This window comes from Primulina tabacum, chromosome 4, assembly GCF_025594145.1.
Source record: "Primulina tabacum isolate GXHZ01 chromosome 4, ASM2559414v2, whole genome shotgun sequence".
In the NCBI taxonomy this organism is placed as follows: domain Eukaryota; kingdom Viridiplantae; phylum Streptophyta; class Magnoliopsida; order Lamiales; family Gesneriaceae; genus Primulina; species Primulina tabacum.
The window spans coordinates 18,717,722-18,729,898 of NC_134553.1; the positions used below are offsets into that span (position 1 = coordinate 18,717,722).

The window sequence follows — 12,177 nt, forward strand, 5'->3', positions numbered from 1 at the left end:
GAAGCTTTGAAAATATTTAATAAAAAATTTTTATTTATATCTTCATCGTCCCCGATCTCTTTTCCCCAACCTATTATAGAATATTCGGTTAAAATCTACAATTTCATGAAATCATGGCATATAATCATTTAATAATGCAATCAAACCTTTAATCATATAATATGCATCAAGGTAAGCATTTAAAATCAATTAAATAAACAATTATATAATTTAATTCATTTCCATGTTTGTGGTTTACGCAGGTTGGTTTTTGGCTGTTACAAATCCCCCCCCCCCCACATTAAATTTCATCCTTGAAATTAAGACGTACCGAATAATTCGGGATATCGATTCCTCATCTTTGACTACGTCTCCCAAGTAGCTTCTTCCTCCGAGTGATTTAGATATTTGACTTTGAACATCTTGATCATCTTGTTCTGCAACTTCTCTCTTATCTACCCAAGATTTGAGTAGTCCTCTCCTCATATGTGCTACTACTTAAATAATAATTCACCCAAGTGTAGGTTGTCTGCAAGAAATATATTTCGTAAGTACGAGATCGATCCTCAGAGAGGTTATTTTGAGTTTAAATTTATTAATTTATAGATTACCGAATGCAAGAATGAAGTTTACAAATTATAAATTTTGTCAAGGCTTGAGGATTTATTCTTGGTTTATGTAATATTGTTTAACTAAGTAAAACAAAAGAATCCACCATAAATAATGGTTCTAAGAAAATTAAACACGCACATAATATAATATAGTTCCCACTATAGAAAATACCGAATTAACCGATATTTTATATATGGTACCTATGATTATAATTATAACTATATAAATAAATAATTGCATAAAGTAAATGTTAAATTAAATCATTATATTTCATTTAGAACAACCGGCAGAGCCACGCTATTGCCTAAATGAAATATATTGATTTAATAAGTTAGTTGCGGTAAAGTAAAAGTTAATTGCGATAAAGTAAATGTTAAATGTTAGTTGCGGAAGAGTAAAAGTTAGATGCGAAACATAAAAGTTAGTTGCGATAAAGTAAATGTTAGATTGTTAGATGTTAGTATTAAATCATAATATTTCATTTAGAACAACCGGCAGAGCCATGCTATCGTCTAAATGAAATATTATGATATTATTATATAAATATATATATATATATATATATCTCTATATATATAATAATAAGTGATGAAATATTTATTGTATCAAAATTAAACAACAAATCAAGATAACCACTTTAATGGTATCAAGCATTTGATGTAAATTGATAACAACAAATAATTTATTTTTATACCTACAATAAAAATAAGTTAGCTAAATGAAAAGAAATAAAGAAAGAATATACAAAATATAAACAATTTTACTTCACCAAGAATGCATCCTCTTCACCTTGACATAATAGATTTAGCTTGCCATAAGCTTACTTTTGATCAACACTAAAATATCACTCATATTTGAGAACATGAAAGAAAATATATTGGAACTTAGAACTTTGATACACACTCACACTATATTTTACAATGAGATACAATGATTCTCAAGCTAGCACAAGGCCTCTATTTATAGGCCAAATGAGAGAAAGGGTTAAAATTTTTATTAATGTCATGTAGTTGCAATAGTATTCTTTGTCTCCTCCAAGTTCAATTCCATGTCTTTTCTTTCAATGCTTTGTTCCACGACTTTAATCACCGAATTTGACTCTGCTCAAAACAGCAAACATGTGGGGAATTGTCTGTCATGAATTTGGCCACTTGGTTCACCTCATTTGGTTAAATATTGAAATAGTTATTATTTTTTTACTATATGCTGGTCATAGTAAAAGTAAATTTGTCCTCCTTTTGATATTTGCACAATTTGATCATCTTAATGAACTTTTTAGGTAATCATGTCTTCTACAAAGTTGTAGATAATTTCTCAAGGATTCCAAACATGTTTGAGTCACCTCCATTTGAATTTTCTAGCTTGAGTTATCATTATTTTACCAACACGTAGAAAACATGAAAATAAAACATATTTAGTAAGACAATTAAATATAAACAAACAATACTAAAATAACATAATTTTATAATTTTAATTAAACTTAAATTTTAAAATACAGGTTTTAACATATAATAAATTATTAATTTTAAGTTTCATCACACCCCCACACTATCTTATTACTAGTCCCTTAATAATAAAATTTATCGAAAAATCACAACCTAGATTCTTTATTCCTTTTATATATTCAAATACAAACATATTCATTAAAAACAAAATCATATACCGATTTATATATATATATATATAATATATATATTTTCGTTTAATATAATAATGTATAATTAGATGTGTTTTTATTATTATTCTTATTTTCACATAATATATAAAGTAACAATATATATAAATAATTTTTTTTTATATTTCTAAATTTTTTATAATAATATAGTCAAAAAGATAATTCACACCACCCACCATAACATGTATAATATCTAGAATATTATTGTAAAAGCCTCAACTCCATATATTCTTTCAGGTCAAAATGTTAAAGGAATAGCTAGTTTTCACTCATTGAGTTGGAATGAATATTAACCCTCATTCAAAAAGGCTCAGTATTAAAGCAGACAATTAATTAAACTAATATTGAAAACAAAATAGGAAAATTTACAAAGAATAAAATCCCCCATTTTTCTTTTTTTTTCTTTTTTTTATTGTTTTTTTTAAATAACGTGACTGCAAAATTTTACAATAACATAAAATTTTTTATCCAAACATTCTATCATAAATATATATACATATGTATATATATAAACATTTATATAACGGATACATCCGACTACCTTTGAAACTTATCTAGCACAAACAAATCTTTTTGTTTGTTTGTTTTTTTTTTTTTTTTTTTTTTTTTTTTTTGTTTTTTTTAAACACAATATTGATGTTTTTAAAACACATTGATAGTACATCAATCAAATCTAAAAAAAAATTACAATGAATAAAGTATTTTGCAGTCCGTTATATATTTAGTTCTTTTTTTTCTTTTTTCAATAAATATTTTTTTAGGGGAGTTATATTCTTGTAATTAACCATTTTTTAATAATCAATAAAAGTTTATTAATTGTTTTCTCATTTCTCACCACTCACTCACAAAAGATGTGTGAGTATATATTATACTTTTACAAAAGAATTCTTTCAATTATACATGTTAACAATCATACAACCCATATCTTTTAACTATATTCTCATAAAAATTTTAGAAATTATTTTATTTGAAAACACATACAATTATATATATATATATGAACACATCTATTATATATTTTATATTAATTGATTAAAAAATATATATAAATTGGTACATATGAAAAACTAATTTTTCTTTTAGTCTGTATTTTGAATATAATGAATATTAAAATCTAGTGTATTGTGATTTTCCAATAATTACTAACTAATGCGTCTCAGGTGCATTTTACTGAACATTACTCGACATTGAACTAAAAATTATTATTATTATTACTATATATAAGTATATATTTTAATTTTTATATAAAAAAACTAAGAGGAGAAGAAGAAGAAATTATTCATACCTTAAAGAAAAACATTAAAACATACCGTTGAATCACAAGTTTAGCATCACATGAATTTTCATTTCTTACTTTTGGATGTTGGCCAATTAAGTTGAGATAAGGATCGATCTGGTTCATGACTAAATCCTTGAAGTAAATCAATAAGTTCACCTTCACTTGTAGCAGAAACTAACATCCTTCGCTAAGCTAATGAAATAAATCCCTGTTCCACAACATCATCAAGAAACGATAACAGTTTATTATAATAATTGTTAACATTTAACAAACCAATTGACTTATTGTGGATATTTAATTGTGCCCAACAAACAGTAAGAAATATTTCTTCCAAAGTACCGAAACCTCCTGGCAAAACAATGAAAGCATCTGAATGTTCAATCATTTGAGTAATTCGTTCATACATGTTGTCCACTTTCATTTCTTCTCCTATTATTGGTCCTGTAAGATTGGCTAAGGTAATCGAAATAATGCCTAAAACTTCACTTCCACATGCATGCGAAGCTTTTGCAACTTTTCCCATGAGGCCAACTTCACCACCACCATATACCAAATGAATCTTTTTTTAGCAAGTGTTATTCCAAGATTTTCTGCTACTTCTTCATAAATTGAATCTTTTCCTGCACTAGATCCACAAAATACACAAATATTTTTGATTTTACTTACCCTGGACGTTGACATGTTGAGAAATATGTTTTTTTGTAATTGTTAGATCACAACATATGAATTTATAAGCGTAACATGCCAAAAGTCAATATTTGAACAGGAAATTATTATTATTAAAAGAAAATAAAAATGAAAAAATTAAAACAAATATATACAGCGTAGTTGTGATTGTGGCTCACATCTTCCTCTGATTTTACGTTCAGTAACGGCTTCAACGCCTTCTATGAGTCGAGGATATGCTTCCCATCCAATTTTCTTATAAATTGGCAAACATGGTCTTTTAACGTCAGATTCCCAAGACGAAATTGTGTATATATATTTACTTATCTAAATAGATATGCGTTACTATAGTAGGACCTTTGTAAGGCTGATTCCACCGTCCATATTGATATTCCTCCTGTTGAAATTGCCACCATAGTTTAAGAAGTTCATTTTGCACGTACCCACTAGAATGCGTATCAAGAACCTCTAAAAAATTATCCAAAGGCTCTTTACTCAGACCATTCTTAATGAATAAAATTTTATCTTCTCTATTCATTGATTTCATTCCAACATTTTTGCATTTTCCCTTACAAGTCCACCTTGCACATTTATGACATCCACCTATACGTTTAGCTCTTCGCTTTTTGGCATATGTGCTTTTACCAAATCCTGGCATATGTCTTATTATTAATTCACTTGCTTCCCCAACCAATCGGACTTTTGCTTCAATTATCAAACGGACATAATTCGGTATGCCATATGACATCATCAACTTTAGTCGCTCACATCTAGCTTTATAAATTTTTTTTCAACGCATTATCAGGTAAACAAGCAAAATATTTACGAAGATTCAAAATACACGCATCCATATTATTATTATTATTATATATATTTCAATTATTTTGGAAAAACTGAAGAAACCGACTTAAACAGTCACGGAGTACCGTTATCCGCCACTTAACCGGGAAATGAACTAGAATCTGCAAAACAAAATGAAAATATCAAACAACTATTGTTGATCATATAAAGGCATAAACTCATTATTAAGAATTTCATTTTCTATAAAAGGCTTAAGTCTTTGCCCATTAACTTTAAGCACGTCATTATTTTTAGGATTTTCAATATCAACAGCACCATGAGGATAAACAAATTTGACTATAAATGGTCCTGACCACCTCGATCTTAGTTTACCTGGAAATAAATGCAAACGAGAATTATAAAGCAAAACTTTTTGTCCAATTTCAAATGACTTTCTCATAATATTTTTATCATGAAAGGCTTTAGTTTTATCTTTATAAATCTTTGAATTTTCATATGCATCATTTCTTAATTCTTCAAGTTCATTTATTTTCAATTTTCTTAATTTAGATGCATCATCTAAATTAATATTAAATGCTTTAATTGCCCAATAAGCTTTATGTTCAAGTTCAACCGGTAAATGACAATGCTTACCAAAAACTAACATATATGGTGACATCCCTAATGATGTTTTAAATGCAGTTCTATATGTCCATAATGCATCAGTTAATCTTAAAGACCAATCTTTTCGATTTGGATTAACTGTTTTTTCTAAAATTTGTTTTATTTCTCTATTTGCAAGTTCAACTTGACCATTACTTTGAGGATGATATGGGGTAGAAACTTTATGTGTAATGCCAAATTTTCTTAACAAAGAAGAAAATGATTTATTTATAAAATGACTTCTCCCATCACTAATTATTGCTCTAGGTATTCCAAATCGACTAAAAATATTTTCTGTTAAAAATTTTATAACAACTTTATGATCATTAGTTCTACATGCAATTGCTTCAATCCATTTTGAAACATAATCAACAGCGACTAAAATGTACGTATATCCAAAAGATAATGGAAATGGACCCATAAAATCTATCCCCCAACTATCAAATATTTCAATAATTATGATTGGATTTAAAGGCATCATGTTTCGTTTTGAAATTGATCCCATCTTCTGACAGTTTTCACAAGATTTGCAAAATAAATGCGTATCTTTAAATAAAGACGGCCAATAAAATCCACATTGTAAGATTTTTGTAGCTGTTTTATTGGATGAAAAATGACCTCCACATGCTTCAGAATGACAAAATTTAATAACATTACTTACTTCATTGTCGGGTATGCATCGTCGAAAAATTTGGTCAGGACAATACTTAAATAAGTAAGGATCATCCCAATAAAATTTTTTAACTTCTATCAAGAATTTATTCTTATCCTGTGAATTCCAATGAGAAGGCATTTTATTTGTCACAAGAAAATTTACAATGTTAGCAAACCAGGGCATAATAGTAGCATAAAACAACTGATCATCTGGAAAATTTTCATTTATTGGTATTTCATTATGAAATGATTCAGTCATTATTCTAGATAAATGATCAGCTACAACATTTTCTTTTCCTTTTTTATCTTTAATTATAATATCAAATTCTTGTAACAATAAAATCCACTGTATTAATCTTGGCTTAGCATCTTGTTTATTTTATAAATATTTTATGGCAGAATGATCGGTGTAAACAATAGTAGTAGAACCAATTAAATAAGATCGAAACTTATCTAATGCAAATACTATCGAAAGTAATTCTTTTTCAGTAGTTGAATAATTTATTTGGGCACTATTTAAGGTTCTACTAGAATAATAGATTGCATAAGGTTTTCCTTCTTTTCTTTGTCCTAACATAGCTCCTATAGCATAATCAATTGCATCACACATTAATTCAAATGGTAAAGACCAATCTGGAGGTTGTAAAATAGGTGATGTAACTAAAAGATTAATAATTTTTTTAAAAGCATTTTTACATTTCTGAATCCATTCAAATTGTGTATCTTTTGTTAAAAGATTTGAAATTGGTTTAGATATTATGCTGAAATTTTTTATAAACCTTCTATAAAATCCTGCATGACCCAAGAATGATCGAACTTCTTTGACCGTTTTTGGTGATGTTAAATTAGCAATAACATCAAATTTGGCTTTATCAACCTTCAATTCCTTTTTCAGATATCACATGTCCTAAAACAATCCCATATTTAACAATATAATGACATTTTTCCCAATTTAAAACAAGATTTTTTTCTTCACATCTTTTTAATACTTCTTCTAGATTTTTAAGACAATTTTCAAATGAGTTTCCAAAAACAGTTATATCATCCATAAAAACTTCTACATATTCTTCAATCATATCACTGAAAATACTTAACATGCATCTTTGAAAAGTAGCCGGAGCATTACATAAACCAAATGACATTCTTTTAAATGCAAAAGTTCCGAAAGGACAAGTAAAAGTAGTTTTTTCTTGATCTTCTAATGATATAGGTATTTGATAATACCCCGAATACCCATCAAGAAAACAGTAATAAGAATTTCCAGCTACTTTTTCTAGAATTTGATCTAAAAATGGTAGTGGGAAATGATCTTTTCTAGTTGCATCATTTAATTTTCTATAATCAATACACATACGCCAACTAGATGGAATCCTAGCTTGTAATAACTCTCCCTTTTCATTTTTTATAACAGTGATGCCTGACTTTTTAGGTACTACTTGTGTTGGACTTACCCATTTACTATCTGAAATTTGGTAGATAATTACAGCGTCTAATAGTTTTAATACTTCATTCTTAACAACTTCCTTCATATGTGGATTTAACCTTCTTTGTGGTTGTTGATATGTTTTAGCATTTTCTTCCAAGTGAATTTTATGTGTACAAATTAAAGGATTCATACCTTTGATATCTTTCAAAGTCCATCCAATTGCATTTTTATATTTTTTAAGTAATTTAATCAAATCTTCTTCTTGATTTGGCAAAAGAGTGGAAGAAATTACAACAGGAAATGTTTTATTTTCACCAAGAAATACATATTTCAATTCTAATGGTAAAACTTTTAATTCAAGTTTTGTATTATCATCTTCTTTAAAATTATTTTTAGACTCAAAACTTTCTATTGAAAAAACTTCAGATTGTTGATTTAAGTTTTCTTCTTGTATATTTTCTTCCACAATTGTTTCAATTTCATTATCATATTCATTTTCATTAATACTTGGTTGTTTACATAAATTGAACACATTAAGTTCTAGAGTCATATTTCCAAAAGACAATTTCATTATTCCATTTCGACAATTAATTAAAGCATTTGAAGTTGCTAGAAATGGTTGTCCCAATATTACTGGAATTTCATTATGTACTTCTATTGGTTGTGTATCCAAAACAATAAAATCTACAGGATATATGAATTTATCAACTTGAACCAACACATCTTCTACAATACCTCTAGGTATTTTGATTGACCTATCTGCCAGTAAGAGAGTAACAGAAGTGGGTTTTAATTCTCCTAAATTAAGTTTTTCATAAACTGAATAAGGAAGTAAATTCACACTTGCTCCCAAATCCTACAAAGATTTTTTAATTTTATTTTCTCCAATAATACATGAAATTGTTGGACAACCAGTATCTTTATATTTTAAACTAGAATTATTTTGAAGAATAGAACTTTCTTGTTCAGCCAAGAATGCTTTGTTCTTCACATGCAATTTTCTCTTTACAGTACATAAGTCTTTTAAAAATTTTGTATAAGAAGGTACTTGTTTAATAGCATCTAATAATGAAATATTTATCTTCACTTGTTTAAAAACTTCATAGATATCAGAATCACTTTTTTTGTTTTTTATGATTTGTTAATGCATGAGGAAATGGTGGAGGTTTATTTGACTTATTTACTATTTCAGATGATTTATCATTCACCATATTATTCTTAAAATTTAAGGTATCATCATTCTCAAAAGTATCAGGATTATCATCCTTACTCTTTGATTTTAAATGATCCTTGTTTTCATTACTATATTGATCATTAACTATTTTACCACTTCTAAGGGTAATAACAGATTATATTTGATCAATTTTTTCATTTTTCAATTCTTGATTTTGATTTTTAGGATTAGGTTGAGGTTGAGATGGAAATTTTCCTTTTTCATGAATATTAAGTGCAAATGCAAATTTTGCAAGAGTTTCTTTCAAATCACTCATAGATTGACTGTTTTGAATATTGATAGACTCTTGCTTTTGGATAAATGCATGAATTACATCTTCAAAGTTTTTTCTTGGAGGTGTAACATAATGAATATAACCTTGATGATTTTGGTTATTTTGAAAATATTGTTGTGACGGTTGTGCATTATTATCATTCCTCCAACTAAAATTAGGATGATTTTTCCATCTAGGTTTATATGATGGTGAAAAAGGATCTAGTATTGGTTTTTTATAATTGTTAACATAATTTGCTTGTTCATGGAGACATTCTTTAAATGAAGGTAATGTTGGACAATCTTTTGTAGCATGATCATGTGTATCACATATATGACAAACAATTTCTTGAATACTTTTTAATTGACCACTCTTTTTCATTTCTAATGACTCAATTTTTCTTGTTAAAGATGCAAGTTTAGCTTGAATATCTATATCATCTTTAAGATTATAGATACCACCCCCATTTGTTGAATTATTGTTTTTAGTTGTTGGTGGTTCTATTGTGCCTATATTATCCCAATTTTGAGCATTTTCTGCTAATGAATCCAAATATTCCATAGCTTCATTTGGGTTTTTATCTTCAAAAGTTCCATTACACATGAATTCTATTATTTGCCTATCTTTAGGTATTAGACCTTCATAAAAGTGAGAAACTATTCTCCATGTTTCAAAACCATGATGTGGGCATGTATTAAGTAATTCTTTATATCTATCCCAACATTGATAAAACGTTTCTCCTTGTTTTTGAGAAAAAGTTGTAATTTGTCTTTTAAAAGAGTTTGTTCTATGGGAAGGGAAAAACTTTTTGAGAAATTGTTGTGGCATTTCTTCCCATGATCTTATTGAACTTGATCTTAAATTTTGTAGCCATGTTTTAGCTTTATCTTTTAAAGAAAAAGGGAAAAGCTTTAATCAAACTATATCCATGCTACAATTTTGATCATTATAAGTATTACAAACTTCCTCAAATTCTCTTAGATGCAAATATGGATTTTCAGAATCTAAGCCATGAAAATTTGGTAAAAGTTGAATAATTTGAGGTTTGAAGTTGAAATTAGATGCATCAGGAGGAAAAACTAAACAAGATGGGGCACTAGTTCTAATAGGGTTCATATGGTGCCTAAGTGTTCTTAATTGATCATGTTCTTGATTATTATTATTATTATTATTATTATTATTATTATTATCATTATTATCATTATCTTGATTATTTGAATTATCATCCATGTTTCAATTATTTTCAGATAGTCGAATAAGTCTACCATTTTTTTTTCGACTCCAAATACTCATACAAAAAAAAAACAACACAATACTTATAAATAAAACATAATTAACAAATATAAACTTAATTTATACCTCCCCGGCAACGGCGCCAAAAACTTGCTACTACTTAAATAATAATTCATCCAAGTGTAGGTTGTCTGCAAGTAATATATTTCGTAAGTACGAGATCGATCCTCAGAGAGGTTATTTTGAGTTTAAATTTATTAATTTATAGATTAACAAATGCAAGAATGAAATTTACAAATTATAAATTTTGTCAAGGCTTGATGATTTATTCTTTGTTTATGTAATATTGTTTAACTAAAAGTAAAACAAAAGAAACCATCATAAATAATGGTTCCAAGAAAATTAAACACACACATAATATAATATAGTTCCCACTATAGAAAATACCGAATTAACCGATATTTTATATATGGTACCTATGATTATAATTATAACTATATAAATAAATAATTGCATAAAGTAAATTTTAAATTAAATCATTATATTTCATTTAGAACAACCGGCAGAGCCACGCTATTGCCTAAATGAAATATATTGATTTAATAAGTTAGTTGCGGTAAAGTGAAAGTTAGTTTCAATAAAGTAAATGTTAGTTACGGAAAAGTAAAAGTTAGTTGCGAAAAAGTAAAAGTTAGATGCGAAAAATAAAAGTTAGTTGCGATAAAGTAAATGTAGTATTAAATCATAATATTTCATTTAGAACAACCGGCAGAGCCACGCTATCGTCTAAATGAAATATTATGATATTATTATATAAATATATATATATATATATATATATCTCTATATATATATAATAATAAGTGATGAAATATTTATTGTATCAAAATTAAACAACAAATCAAGATAACCACTTTAATGGTATCAAGTATTTGATGTAAATTGATAACAACAAATAATTCATTTTTATACCTACAATAAAAATAAGTTAGCTAAATGAAAAGAAATAAAGAAAGAATATACAAAATATAAACAATCTTACTTCACCAAGAATGCATCCTCTTCACCTTGACATAATAGATTTAGCTTGCCATAAGCTTACTTTTGATCAACACTAAAATATCACTCATAGTTGAGAACATGAAAGAAAGTATATTGGAACTTAGAACTTTGATACACACTCACACTATATTTTACAATGAGATAGAATGATTCTCATGCTAGCACAAGACCTTTATTTATAGGCCAAATGAGAGAAAGGGTTAAAATTTTTATTAATGCCATGTAGTTGCAATAGTTTTCTTTGTCTCCTCCAAGTTCAATTCCATGTCCCTTCTTTCAATGCTTTGTTCAACGACTTTAATCACCGAATTTGACTCTGCTCAAAACGGCAAACATGTGGGAAATTGTCTGTAGATCAATTTGGCCACTTGGTTCACCTCATTTGGTTAAATATTGAAATAGTTATGATTTTTTACTATATGCTGGTCATAGTAAAAGTAAATTTGTCCTCCTTTTGATATTTGCACAATTTGATCATCTTAATGAACTTTTTAGGCAATCATGTCTTCTGCAAAGTTGTAGATAATTTCTCAAGGATTCCAAACATGTTTGAGTCTCCTCCATTTGAATTTTTTAGCTTGAGTTATCATTATTTTACCAACACGTAGAAAACCTGAAAATAAAACATATTTAGTAAGATAATTAAATATAAACAAACAAT

The 12,177-nt window shown here is 27.4% G+C and overlaps 1 non-coding gene across 1 annotated transcript; it reads left to right on the forward strand.

The window, feature by feature from the left end:
- The first annotated feature begins 9,894 nt into the window (after positions 1-9,894).
- On the forward strand, positions 9,895-10,005 carry LOC142544003 (small nucleolar RNA R71). Its single transcript, XR_012819972.1, has one exon. It is a non-coding gene; the product is annotated as a small nucleolar RNA R71 (small nucleolar RNA).
- The last annotated feature ends 2,172 nt before the right edge of the window (positions 10,006-12,177 follow it).